At 36.5% G+C, this 15368-nt stretch overlaps 1 protein-coding gene across 2 annotated transcripts in view; it reads right to left on the reverse strand.

Annotated features, from left to right (window-relative positions):
* LOC138716278 (uncharacterized) overlaps window positions 1-9124 on the reverse strand; it is a 193713-nt gene extending 184589 nt beyond the window's left edge. Inside the window, exon 1 of one of the 2 annotated variants that reach the window (XM_069849186.1) lies at window positions 8786-9124. The gene's annotated coding sequence lies outside the window, so the exon portion shown is untranslated. The remainder of the gene's footprint in view (window positions 1-8785) is intronic. The other variant, XM_069849185.1, reaches the window with a different exon arrangement.
* Window positions 9125-15368: the final 6244 nt, after the last annotated feature.

The raw sequence follows: 15368 nt of genomic DNA on the forward strand, positions 1-15368 counted from the left end.
ATTTTTATTTTTAATATTGCCGTCATAAAATTTGTATGACTTCTGTCAAAATAATTTAAAGAAACTTCACATCCATATCTTCATGTATTTGAAAAATTCTAGTGTACCAGTCAGATGAGTGAATTATTTTTAGAGCTCAATATTCTTAACAGTTTGTAGTGGTTTAAGGACACTTTTGGGTATGTGACCCCAGACTGGCACTGCATATGTAAGTATAGGTAGTATTAACATTTTCCACAATTAATTCCCGATTTACCACGAAAATCGTCTGTAGCTGCATTTAGATTGGCAACAGGGCATGATTGTTTGGCCAAACACCTGCATAGAATTGGAATATATCAGTCCCCTAACTGCCCATTGTGTAACTCAAACCAAGAAATGGATTCGGAACACCTCAAAATCTGTGCTTCAGTGGCCGACCATGATAATATCTTTGAAAAATATTGGAGTGCAAGAGGTCAAATGACTTCATTGTCAAAAACCTGGCATTAGAAAACAACAACAACATTTTATATAGTACAATCTTCCTTTCTTGGTTGTTGATAAATTACATCTTCGACGTTTTCTACATTTGGTGAGTAATACTACTTGAAAATTTTCTGAATTAATTGAAACATGCCGCATTTTATGCTATTTCAACATAGAGTTCATGTGATTTTGAAGTGTTATTACAGCTAGTGTGACCATAATTCCTTTGAGTGAAGGCGGGACTTTAATCACTTTATTTCAGGAAAAAAATGGGACACCATGTTTGTGAATTAATATTGGCGAAACGAGTCCGAGGTCCAACGTCGAAAGTTACCCAGCAATTCTGCTTCAATTGGTTGAGGGAAAACCCAGGAAAAAAAACCAACCAAGTAACTTGTCTCAACTAGGATTTAAACCCGGGCCCGCTCGTTTTACGGTCAGGTATGCTAACCGTCACAGCGGTGGACAAAGTCCAATTATACTTAGCAGAAGTTGCTATTGCATACAGAAACTTAGGTTTTGCAAACAAACATAAATAAAAATCATTGCAGTTATATTCAGTTGAATTTTCCGTAGCTCTAAAACAAGGAAATTTCTTTTCAAGCTCTTCTGTAAATTTACATTGCCTCATTGGCAATGTTATAAGGAGTAAAACACGGTTCTAATGTTCACTACAAACACGCATAAAATTGATTAAAACTCTAAATGAACACGGCAACTGAACAAAAAACGGTAAAAAAATCTCGAATATTATAGTTCTATCGATAAACAAAACAAGTAGTGCCAACCTAAAAATTGCCATCATTGGTACAATCTATATGGCATAGAGAAATATCTTCCATGTCAACATTATGCAAGTTAGGTAAAATTTATCAGCACATTTGTAAAAAAGTTTATAAGTGCAAACTTGCGCCAAAAATCGGGACAAAAGCCTATTTATTGAAAAAAAAGTCAGGACAGGTTTTCCAAGGCTCAAAAACGGGACGATTCCGTTTAATAGGGACTAGGGTTGTCATTGTTTTTAAAGAAAATACGGGAGACTAAGCGATCTGCAATATTTCACATAGAAAGTTGACAAATTATTCAATTCAGTTAGAGATACTGAAAACAACTTTATTCTACACTTAGGTAGTTGAGCTTAAATTAAGAGTATTTTGAGACATTTTGCCTCGCGTAATAGTTTCAAACAAATTATAAAAATTCCCTACGTGAGTAGTTGAACTTGACTATGATTTGCAGTTCTGATTTGATTCTGTCATGCTCCTGTTTCGAACATATGTTCACTTACTGTTCATAAGAGAAAACAATCTTTGCATGAGCTTTGCTGTCTGGTATGCTTACAACACAATTCACTTTTTTTTAATTTGTAACTCTAACATTGTTTGATTTTAAATTAATGAGTCGTGAAACTATTTCTGGCAAGCATTACCTTCTTCAGAGATTGCACGTTTCAGTGCATCTCTGGAACAACAGAATATCTCTCTCTCTCTCTCTCTCTCTCTCTCTCTCTCTCTATATATATATATATATATATATATATATATATATATATATATATATATATATATATAGCATATAAATCATCTTCAAACATGGAAAAATTAAATATTGCAAATAGATTCTTACATTATGCAAACGTAGGGTGAAAAATGCTCGAAGAGAAAAAAAACGGAACCCGGAGACTGTTAAAAATTAGGGCTAAATACGGGAGATCTCGGGAAAAACGGAAGAGTTGGCAACCCTAATCGGTCACCCTAGTCACAGCATTTGTAGGACAACAGCTCGTGTGATAAATATATTATACTTATAGCATACATAAGATCTATGATTTTAACATCTTCTATACTTATAGTATAGGGGATTGGTCTTCTTATTGGAGCTCGTGGTGTGATTCCCAAGTTCTTTTGAAAGCTTAAGGAAGGCTTTTGAACTACCACAGACACTTACTGCAGACATCATAACTTCAGTTTTGAAACGCTCTTGCCAAATTCTGAGTCATCATATTCATTCTGTTTATTTTTTTTTATTCACTTTATATTCATATATGTTTATTTTAATTTTCTTTCTACAAAATTTATGTAAACATTTAATATTGTAAAATTCATGTAGGAGAGTATAGTGAGTCTTTCTGGGCTACCTCCAATGGGAGGCAGTTATTATCTTATCTCTATCTCTAAGATCTATGATTTTAACATGTTCTGTTCGTTGGTGCTGCCATCTAATATCAGATTCATGTTCTAATTCCTTTCGTCTCGGTGGATCGTTCTTCCTATTGCACACAATTTTAATATTAATTATATTTCCTTCATTATTTTCTTACATCGATTTAACGACGGTGTGTAAATTGAGCGATTAATTAGCGTCGAATGAATTTGTAGCAGTGAAATGATGTTTTGATGATACTGGTGACAGTGAGCTGGTATTTTGGCGATACGGTGATAGTGAGATTTAGTGATACTGGCGATAGATGGTTTATTTATTAAGTTGGTTATTTAACGACGCTGTATCAACTACTAGGTTATTTAGCGTCGATGAGATAGGTGTTAATGAGATGGTATTTGGGAGATGAGGCCGAGGATTCGCCATAGATTACCTGACATTCACCTTATGGTTGGTGAAAACCTCAGAAAAAAACCCAACCAAGTAATCAGCCCAAGCGAGCCACGCCGGTGACCTGTGATAGATGGTACTCTGGTGATAGTGAGATGGTATTTTGGTGATACTGGTAATAGTGAGACGGTATTTTGGTGATACTGGTGATAGTTATATTATGGTGTCTTGGACATATATTATAGATCCGATATACAGTTGAGAAAACTTCGGAAAATACCAATCAACCCCACTGGGAGTCGAAGCGAAGGGGCAGATACGTTTATTAAGACATTAATTCCACAGCATTAAGCCTACTTACGAGTCAATCCATGAAAATGTGGACAATAAATACAAAATTTAAAATGTATTAAACTCCATTAATGCAGCAATAGAAGCCAAAACATTGTAGCATTGTTTTGTAGCATAAAATAATTTGTGTGTAGTATTTTATAATTGATTCATTTTTAAGGTAGTGAAGAGAATTACTTGCTAGCAAAGGGGCCCTGACAAATTAAATTGCCAATACTGTAATCAGCTAATTTAAAAAGGTGAGGAGGAATTCCAGCTTATTGTTGGCTGTAGACTGCTTTTAAGGAATCTTATTATCTGCTTCAAAGCTTATGTTAGTGGGTTTTTGTTTCTGTAATTCATGGGTAAATATAACACAGTTCTAATGTATTTATTTTATTCCATGATATGTACACAATTGGTTTATACTCATTGTAATGTTTTTATTTCTGGCGATTATGTTTATAATGTACGCTGATGTCGCAGATCAATTTGAAAATAAGAACCAATGAGGATGGACTCTTCGCGCGTCATCAACCAACTAGCCATTTCATTGGCTAATGAAAACTGAGATAACCTATTGAGTATATAGAAACCTTGGGTGTGACCCACCTGGCATTTAAATAGCGCACGACTTTAAATATGGCGGCAGAAACATCTGTTCGAAGCGGAATATGCAAATTAAACTGGGTTAAATGATTCACAATATTTAGAATTTTTTATATAAAAATCCAAAAATCGAATTTTTTGGCAATATATTATATATCTATTTCTCAGTTCAGTTCCTCCTTAGGCTTTTGTTCTCCATGTCATAATTAAAATAGGTGATTAATAAGCTATCGCATGAGCTTCATAATCTAAAATTCTAACATTACCACAAAATATACTGAAAAATCAACACGGAGATGTAAAGTTGCAGATAAATTGCAGCTGCAAAAGAGCGCCTTGTGTGTGAAGAGACTATCAACCTACAGTCCTAACTTTTGCAGCGCTTGGGTTGCGCAGTATGAAAAGTAGCATGCAGCATGCTACTTCTGGCTTGTGAACACAATACGCAACTTTTGCAGTTGAAGTAGAAAAGGTGCGCAGCAAAAGTAGCGAAGTGTGACCGTACTTAGTGTTATTAACATAATTTGCAATGTTGCATGCTCGATTTTAAGCAATATTTTTATAATGGGTGACAGGACACAAATATCAATTATTTAGTGCAGGTACTCGTAGTTGATAGTGCTGCTAATTACATGAATGACGCAAATTAAAACGAAATTATCATCGTTGGGTAGGGATCAAGGCTAAACGAGCGCAGAGGAAGTTCACTTCCTACGTACTAACATCAGAATATTCCTCTTCCTCATCCTTTCCATGAGGACATAGGTTCCATACTCCCGATCATAAAAAATGTACATAGTAATGCCATCTGTATTATATTTATGGACTTAGAAAAGTCGTTTGACAGAATTAGTATTTGTGGACTTAGAAAGGCGTTTGGCAGAGTGGATTAGAATAAACTGATGGGGATTCTAAATAAAATTGGTATGGATTGAAAAGAGAGTAGGCTGTTCAGTAACCTTTATAATGAAAAACAACGAGTCAAAGTCAGGATAGGAGAAGAAATGTCAGAAGGAAGTGAAATAAGGAGATGAGTACGTCAATGATGTCCTTCATCACCTACCCTGTTTAACATCAAGAATTATTGCTTTCAGAACATGGGAAGAGTGATAGTACGAGGAAGAAGAATAAAGTGTATAGAATTTGCTGATGATATGGCGTTAACAGAAGAGATGATACTAAGGAATATGTTACTGGAGCTAAATGACAGTTGTGAATAGTATGGGACGAAGATAAATGCAAATAATACTAAGACCATGGTTGTCAGAAGGAAAAGAAAGAAGATAAACTTGCGAATACCTATTCAAAGAGGCGGTAGAGCAAGTGGACAGCTTCAAATACTTGGAGAGTGTACTACAAGTAGTAACATGAGTTGCTGCCAGGAAGTCAAAAGGAGGATAACTATGGCAAAGGAAGCTTTTAATAAAAAAGGAGCATCTTCTGCAGACCTCTGGAAAAGTACTAAGAGACTAGTGAAGTGCTTTGTGTGGAGTGTGGCATTGTATGGGGCAGGAACATGGACATTACGACGACGTGAAGAGAAACGACTAGAAGCATTTGAAATGTGACTATGGAGAATGGAGCGTGTGGAATGAACAGACAAAATAAAACACGAAGCTGCGTTGAAAAGAATGAGTGAAGAACGAATGATGCTGAAACTGATCAGGGAGAGAAAAAGAAATTGGTTGGGTCACTGGCTGAGAAGAAACTGCCTACTGAAGAACGCACTGGAAGGAATGGTGAACGGGAGAAGAGTTCGGGGCAGAAGAATGTATCAGATGATAGACGACATTGAGATATATGGATCATATGCGCAGACTAAGAGAAAGATAGAAAATACGAAAGACTGGAAAAAGCTGGGTTTGCAGTGAAAGATCTACCCTTGGGCAGAACACTATGAATGTACAAATAACGTCATCCATCCTCTAAAGCAACAACGGCTCATTTCACTTACTAATCGTCAATATTACCTTAAATGCGGAGAGTTTACATTGAAATTTTACGGTGTAAGAGGTTGAAATAAGTAAATACAGTATCTATAAATATGGGAAAAAAGAGCGTGGAGGTATATAGTTCCGGTGATTTTGGAAGTCAAAATGGTTGGATTTGTTAGGGATTTCTTGCGAAGATGGATTTCAAAAGTTAAGGATTTTATAGAGAAACATTTCAAGAAAAAGAAATTGTTCGGAAATGTCGTAAATTACGTGTGAAATAAGAAGTATGTGGTAATGGAAGTGCGAACGTTGTGTTTTCTAGTGAAGGAGAGGAACGTAGGGATATAAAACACACGATACGATGTGAAGAACACAAAACTTGTATTAATTCAATAACCACTGGACTATAGTGAAGCACAATTAAATAAAAATGAAATAAGCTTAAACACTGTTTCTATATTGTAACTTCGTTTTCATGTCGGCCATTACACTATCCAATAAGTCTACTGACATCATTAAACAAAAATGATCAGACTTTGAAATTCCTGCAGAGATTCATATATGCAAGGCATAACAGAAACCTAAACTAACCTACCTAAGCTGTCACAGATTCGTATATGCAAGACATAGTGTGAGTGTACACTAGCGTGAAACTTTGGTGAAATTAGGAAAGTTATGTTGGTATGAGAGGTAACACACTTGAAGGTGCATAAGCGCAGTAGGGAAGGAACTAGAAATGGGGTAAAACGTGATTTTTCACTCACCGGTGAAGCAGTGACAGCTCATTTTCGATCACGGTGATTTTAACCAGTGATCCAGTGATTACAGACGATTTCCAGTTGTCAATAATGATGACGAGAGACCTGCGCTATAGAGCGGCCTTGGATCAGCTGATCACTAGTAGAGCAGTGATCTAGTGAGTGGGGGCGATTGGGAGTGATTTCTCACTACGAAGTGCGAGCAATCAACTGTTTTGAATTAATATTGGAGAATGTGATCTTATGGGTCCATTGACAGTACAGAGAAAAAACAGAACTCAGAAAAAAACATAGGCTATGATGAAATCAGACACATTTGTTGAGATTATTTGCGGAATTTAGAAATAAAAAGGCATATTTAACTTAAATATTACCAGTATTATATAATTTTCATTTGGCAGCATATATAATAAAGGTGGTGATAGGTGTGGTTGAACAAAGAGATATTTGTAGGCCTGCATTGTTACATTAACCTTAATAATTCTAGCCTCATCCTCCATTTTATTCACACGTTCCACAATTATTTAGTATGGTTAAAGGATTATAATATAGATAAATATTAGTGGTAATTCTCCAGGAAAGCTACATGCAAGAAGGAAAAATTTTCTTTAGTTTAACTGGCTTTTGTGATATGTATATAATGACAAACACGTGGCTTTAGTCTGCAGGTACCAATACTTTCAAAATTAAAATATTTTAATGCTTGCCAGCATATTCTAGTGCGCTATTGTAGCCCCCCCCTTTCTGCTGGTTATTTAACGACGCTGTATCAACTACTTGGTTATTTAGTGTCGATGGAATTGGTGATGAGATTGTATTTGCCAGATGAGGTCGATTCGCCATAAGTTAGCTAACATTCGCCTTACGGTTGAAAAAACCTCGGAAAAACCCGAACTAGGTAATCAGCCCAAGCGGGAATCGAACCCACGCCCGAACGCAACTCCGGAACAGCAGGCAAACCGCTTGAGCTACGCCGGTGGCCTCCTTCTTCTTACTAGGTCTAATTATTTTCATTTGAATGAAAAAAGTTCCGACTTTTTAATTGCGCTTTTGCAATTCCATCATGCTGACTAGTGAAATTTTTGCCTCACTGGTGAGCCACCATAACATTTTTAAAGACCCGCTAATCTGCCAATTACCAACATAACATTCGAGAAGTCGATGAATAGAAAAATGGTCGTTCCCCTAGTATTACTTTCATGGACCTCTAGTGTTATATTTGAAACAAGTAGGAGCAGAAGTTCTACAACAGTGCATTAGAATATAGCTACACTATAGCTAACTATCGAACGATATTTATGTTGAAAGTGTTCGCGGCTGCAAAGTAAAACCACTCTTTATGAATATATTCATCTCACAGGAGTCATAAATTGGTAATTATTCATAAAAGCTACTCTTGCACAATTTTTATAACTCCTACAGAAGTTAAAAAATTATCAAAACTTTAAAATCTTTCAAAGTTTTCTGGGCCGGATAAAATTAGTAACCTATTTCTTAAAAATGTGCCATACAAAGTTATGCCATATCACTAAGTTGTTCAACTCAACATTGAAATTTCAATCTTTTCCTTCATCAAAAATCATTACAACCTTAAAAAGAACAAACATCCATCTCATATCAAGCAGTTAAAAAATTACTCAACAGGTGACAGAAGACTACAAGACATTGAGCTGTATGTTGAAATCACTTAGGAAATAGTCATACGTTACAGTTGCTTATGGTGCAATGAGTGAATCACCTCTTGATCACTGGTTAATGAACAGTTCACTCATTGGAGTGAAAGTGATTTTTTAATCACCAGTGAAAAATCGCTACTAGTGATTTTTCCTTCCACCTCTAGAAGGAACTACCTCAGCGTTCGTTTAACAACTAAACTAGCGCTGAGGTAGTTCCCTTCGTAGTCTGCTTATACATCTTGCATAGGTTGAACGAGGATTGAGGGTATGGTCGGAATCCGCTTAATCCTCGTTTCACCGAAAAACCTTATAAATTAAACGATTTTCACTTCCGAAATCACCGGAACTATCTCAGCGCTAGTTTGACTCAGAACTGTCTTGGGACAGTTGATTAAACAACAACACAATCCATGTCATTCTCACAACATATGAGTAACATTTCAATACACTGCATACATACCTTGCTTGCAGGCCTATTACATCTAAACTACGGGTACGGAGTAACAGATATCGGCTCTGGGGATTCACGTCCGCAGCTCGAACCACGTGACGGCAATAGTCATGGGCCAGTATTCTCTGCAGGAAGCCAGTGGCGATGTAAGAACCGGAGACCTCAACACAGGAAGCAACAATCACGCCGGCGCCTATCAAGCAAACCATGGAGCCAGCTGATGAACTCGTATGACAAACTGTTCCGTACACTTAATGGATGAAATTAAATATGCTGATGATGAGGAACAAGAAACCGATTCCATGTTGCACATTGCCCTCCTACAACAAGACCTCTACAGTCCCCGTACGTTGGTAAACTGATTTGACGGCGGTGCAGCACCGTAGCACGACTTTGAAACATTATCAAGACAGCCCTCTCCGCTAACCACGGCCCTCTTGAACAAAATAGATGGCAGAACCTTCCAGCGCCGTATCGTTCATTTTATGGTGCGTAAGGAGAGTGTGAGGAGCTGTGATCATTGTTTTTAATTTATTCATCGTATTAATTATGTCTTACAGCACTTTTAAGCCATCATTTTCTAACAAAATGAAGCTGTTGTTTAATATATACTTAATTTAATTTAGCTGTAAAACTAAATACGAACAGAATGTAACGTAGAAATCTAAAACTGGCGGGAATGTGGAGGAAGTAAAAAAAAGTCGCTATGGATTAAAAAAATGACACAAGCAATTCAAAAAGTACAAACATTTTTGTAAGTGCGTGGTTACAAGGTATTATTTTCAGACCAGAAATTAATATATTAAGAATGTGCTTCACAATCCTGATTACATTTCAATACATCAAAGCTGTTTTCGTACGAAATATTTAGGTTTAATTCTATACATTACACAATAATGTATCACATTCACACAACATTTACAATGGTTATAGCCCAAAGTGTCTGACGTTTAATTGGATAATAATAATAATAATAATAATAATAATAATAATAATCATCATCCCCATAAACAGTAGCAGTCTTTTAAAGGATCTTCCTAACCGTCGATGTCCTCTGGGTTGTTATTGCATCATCATTTTGGGGATTCTTGAATTATCCATTCGTTTTACATGGTGTAGCCAATTTAATTTGTATCTGTTTATTTTTTCTTCTACTGACTCTACTTCTAATTGTTCCAATATTTCTTCATTCCTTTTTCGATCTAAAAGAGTATATCCTGCTGTCCGTCTGAGAAATTTCATTTCCGTTGCTTTGATTCTGCTCATACCTCTTTTCCTTAATGTCCAAATCTCACTTCCGTGCAAAGGGGAGGGTAATGCTAGAGTATTATATACTTTTATTGTTTTCAAACACAGATTCCATAAAATATATTTTAATTAACACTACATTTACACTGTCACACGTTAAAAGTGTTAAAATTGTTTAAAAAGGTATTTACCTTCGACAGACGGCCCGTTTCGACGCTATTTGTCGTCGTCTTCAGTGTCTCTTGAACCACTGCTGATTTTGGCTCTGCGATGTGCAGTTGTCGATGGTAGGGGTCGGGGTGTGTTGTTCCTATGGTGGGGGTTGGCTGTTTGTATGTTATGACGTATTATGATGTCAAACAATGTGTGCGTATTGTATTCTTATATATTTCGTATTGTTCTAGGATATTTAACTGTAACCTTTTTGGTGTGATGTGTAAAATTTCCATATCTGTTTCTATATTATTGTAGTCATGATTATTGTCGATAATGTGATCTGCATAATTTGATGTAATGTAAGGTTTGGTTATAGCTTTAATATGTTCGTTGTATCTTGTATGAAAGGATCTTCCTGTCTGTCCTATGTAAAAATGTGGGCAACTATTGCATTTTAATTTATAAACTCCAGTTGAATTATATATATTTGAATGTTTAGTGTGGTTATTTAAGTATTTCTGTGTTGTATTATTTGTTTTGTATGCAATTTTGTACTTTAGTTTTCTGAATGAAGTTGCGATTTTGTGGGTATTCGTATTGTGATATGTTAATGTTATGTTTTTATTCTCGCGTGCTGTTTGTGTTGGTTTGGTCTGTTTTTGTTTTGCCTTTTTTATTAGTGTGTCTATTATGTTAGGGTTGTATCCATTGTCTTGCGCTATATATTTTATTGTGTTTAATTCTTCCGCAGTGGTTCAAGAGACACTGAAGACGACGACAAATAGCGTCGAAACGGGCCGTCTGTCGAAGGTAAATACCTTTTTAAACAATTTTAACACTTTTAACGTGTGACAGTGTAAATTTTATGTTTTTAACAAAGTGTTAACGAGAACTTTAATCAATGATAACACTACATTTGTTGATACACCCTTCTAGTATGATGCCTTCGATATGTTTTCTCCAAGTAAATGAACTCTGTCTGACTAGCTCCTACATTTTACAACGTAAATGATTTTTCTTTTGCTATTACTGTATTTTATTCAATATATTCAATAGTTCACATAGGTATACACCGTATACACGGTGTGTTTTTCTGTGTATAGGACATAGCGATTTAATGTTATTTAATTAATTAATTAATTAATTAACATTAAATCGCTATGTCCTACTCATTAGCAAGCTTCGACAGTTTATATGTAGGCCTATGTATGTATGTACTGTATATACATATATATATATATATATATATATATATATATATATATATACTGTACATATATAACCCGAAAAGACAAAGTATGTGATTATGTCTCGTTACCAGAACATAGTACAAAATGGAAATATAAGAAATGGAAATTTATCGTTTGAAAGGGTGGAAAAATACAAATATCTCGAAGCAACAGTAACAAATATAAATGACACTCGGGAGGAAATTAAACGCAGACTAATATGGAAAATCCCTGTGATTATTCGGTTGAGAAGCTTTTGTCATCCAGTCTGCTCTCAGGAAAGCTGAAAGTCTGGAAGTTAGAATTTATAAAACAGTTATATTACCGGTTGTTCTGTATGGTTGTGAAACTTAGATTCTCACTTTGAGAGAGGAACAGAGGTTAAGGATGTTTGAGAATAAGGTGCTTATGAAAATATTTGGTGCTAAGAGGGATGAAGTTACAGGAGAATGGGGAAAGTTACACAACGCAGACCTGCACGCATTATATTCTTCACCTGACAAAATTAGGAACATTAAATCCAGACGGTTGAGATGGGCAGAGCATGTAGCACGTATGGGCGAATCCAGAAATGCATGTAGAGTGTTAGTTGGGAGGTCGGAGGGAAAAAGACCTTTGGAGATGCAGAGACGTAGATGGGAGGATAATATTAAAATGGATTTGAGGGAGGTGGGATATGATGGTAGAGACTGCATTAATCTTGTTCAGGATGGGGACCGATGGCGGGCTTAAGTGAGGGCGGCAATGAACATCCGAGTTCTCTAAAAGCCATTTGTAAATCATTATTAGGTACCATAATGATCATCATCATCCTTGATATAGCATGTTTGCTGCGAGACGACATGCTCTAATTCAATAGTGTAAAAGTAAATCAATTATCAATGGCCAGTGTGGTATAGAGAAGAGTTGGAGAACATGGGCAACCCTTCGGAAGGAAAAGGGGAATTGAGGACCGTATTTGCAAAACTTGCTAACTGCAAAATTTGCAAAATTGAGATTTTCATGGATTCGTCAACACAAGGCAGGTCTCTACATGATGTTAAAGGCGTCTTAGTAAAATTGAATTATTTCTCTTCATTGTAGTGTCGACCTGGTTGGCGAGTTGGTATAGCGCTGGCCTTCCATGCCCAAGGTTGCAGGTTCGATCCAGGGCCAGGTCGATGGCATTTAAGTGTGCTTAAATGCGACAGGCTCATGTCAGTATATTTACTGGCATGTAAAAGAACTCCTGCGGGACAAAATTCCGGCATATCCGGCGACGCTGATATAACCTATGCAGTTGCGAGCGTCGTTAAATAAAACATAACATTTTTTTAACATTTTCATTGTAGTGTGTCAAAATGTGATCGTTTTTTCAAAACTTGCTTTCTGCTAAGTGACAGTTACAGCAAAAATTTTGCTTATTACAGTGTTTTGTCTCTCCTGTAAAATTTAGTTTTTTTTCAGTTAGCAAGTTTTGCAAAAACGGTCCTCAATTACAGACGGCCCAAACTAGCAAGCTCTCTCGTTCGTGCAGGCGTGAGCACAGCTCTCCTACCACTGTCCGTCTACTGCTATGTACTGTGGACTAGAACGGTACAGTTCAGTTCTAATAACAGTTGCTAAGGCCTGTATTCTGTACAAGAACGTGTCTGTGTGTGGCTGTCGTTTGTGATAGAAATATTTCTTCTATTATGATGAGTAGTACATTATCGGACAAAGTTCTTCTTAGTCAAAATCCCGAGGTGAGTTACTCGTATAATGTGATGGAATTTATGAAAAAAGAAAGCGAAGCTGGGATATTTCTCACGGATGTTAAGAAGATGCGGGGGAGAATAGCAGCAGCAATAGGAGTTTCCAAGATGACTTTAACTATAGTCCCGTCGTTCTAAAAGCGTCCATGGATGTGGGAGATGTGTTACATACCCTGCAATTTCCTTCAAGGTGACTCTGAATTATGAATTATAATATTGTAACATGTAATCGTTTTCGGACAGATCAAGTTTTCCCAGAATGTTTGATTTTGAATTCGCACTATGTTTTAATCACTTTGAACAGAAGGCGCGACCATTATATAGTAAGAATTATACTGTAACTCTACGGGTACGGCCCGCTTGATGTTTAAAAACACTTCGCAACGTCTCAACGACATCTGTCGTCAGCCCGAGGAAACTCATGCTTGTGACTCCGGGGATGTATAGCGTTGTAATACATATTGTCGTATAGTCATGCTTGTGTTATATTATTTCCAGTGACTTTTATAGACTTCGGATTTTTAGGTTCCAATAGGATAGGATGCAACTATTTTAAGTAAAAATCACTAAATGTATGCAACACGAGAAACTCTCGAACGATCATATTACCTAAAACTATGTGCATTAAAGAACGTATGTTTCAGCCTACGCTAAACGAGTCTTAAAATCCGAGGTTTACGATGAGTGAGTTATTTGTTCCAAAATGTTACTTTTTTCATTTGTGAAGACTGAAGACTGTTTTGAAAGCTTAATTGTTTAGTGTTGAAATAAATTATTAAGGTTAAGATCTTTGTGTTACGTGCTTATGGGCTCAAGATATGTACGCTGACAATATACATCCAAGAGGTCACGCAGTGAGTGAAAGGGAAATTGTTTCGTGTTCATTGTCGCAATGCATCAAATATGGAAACAAATTGTTGTATAATCGACAAATTGAAGGTAAGGAGCTTCCAGACTTTAACGTTCTGTGAAAAAGAAGACGTAATTAAAGCAGGTCCTTCAAAACCAGTACTGAATATCACTACGAACATAAAAAAGTGTGTAAGACATTTTAATATAAAGATTTATGAAAGTCAGTCGTGGCTGTGAGGTTGTAAGGCTTTAAACAAACTGTTTTACTGGTCTTGTCTTATCTTTTCTAATGAAAAGTCCGTTTGAAATACCAATGGCTATGAAGATTTAAATAATATTGATAAGGCAGCCAAGAAACATAACTATTTTTGTAACCATATAATATTTGAAAAAAAAAACGACTAAAAATGTTCGGGGAAACTCCAAGGAGAGCCACCGGCGTAACTCGGTCGGCTAAGGTGCTTGCTTGCCGATCCAGAGTTGCAATCGGGCGTGGGTTCGATTCCCGCTTGCGCTGATTACCTGGTTGGGATTTTTCCGAGGTTTTCCCCAACCGTAAGGTAAATGTCAGGTAATCTACGGCGAATCCTCGGCCTCATCTCGCCAAATATCATTTCACTATCACCAATTTCATCAACGCTAAATAACCTCGTATTTGATACAGCGTCGTTATATAACCAAGTAAAAAAACTTCAAAGGATAATAAACGTGAGTTTATTAATTTTATTTTTACTGCATAGTCCTAAACTAAGTTTATTAAAACACTTTTCAGTGTGTCTATTATTTGTCGATGTTTTACTAGGTGCGTAATATACATGTAAATTTGTATTAGCAAGGAAGATATATGCAGTGTTTATACTACATGATACAATTGTATTCGGTATTACGCTATGCTGGATACAGATATGGAAAATTCCATTTTCAAACTATATTAACTGGGTTACATACCCCAGTCTGAAAACCAGGCTACGCCACTGGTACTAATTTCCGGCAGCCAATCGCGTTGCAGGTAGGCTACATTTAAACGTATACGTCTTGTGATTCGCTGAGGAAGACGTTATTCATTTCTTAAGGCTCGATAAATACTTAATATAATCGCCTGCCATTTTGGCTCTTTCGTTGGCGTTCGCAGAAAGCACACGAAGACGTTATTTGCCGCTCAATTATTTGCTGAATTACAGTGCGTTTGATTTATTATCATAGAAGCTACGACATGATAATGTTTAACGGTGTGGCAAATAGATTCCTCGTATGGTAGCTCGGCAACGAAAGGACAAAAATGGCGAACGATACTACCTACCTAGACTTTATAGAGGTTTCACTTCCTAAGACGTAAATAAAGAGGAGGAGTCACGCCGGGAATAACAGCGTCGC

Source organism: Periplaneta americana, chromosome 16 (genome assembly GCF_040183065.1).
Source record: "Periplaneta americana isolate PAMFEO1 chromosome 16, P.americana_PAMFEO1_priV1, whole genome shotgun sequence".
Lineage (NCBI taxonomy): Eukaryota > Metazoa > Arthropoda > Insecta > Blattodea > Blattidae > Periplaneta > Periplaneta americana.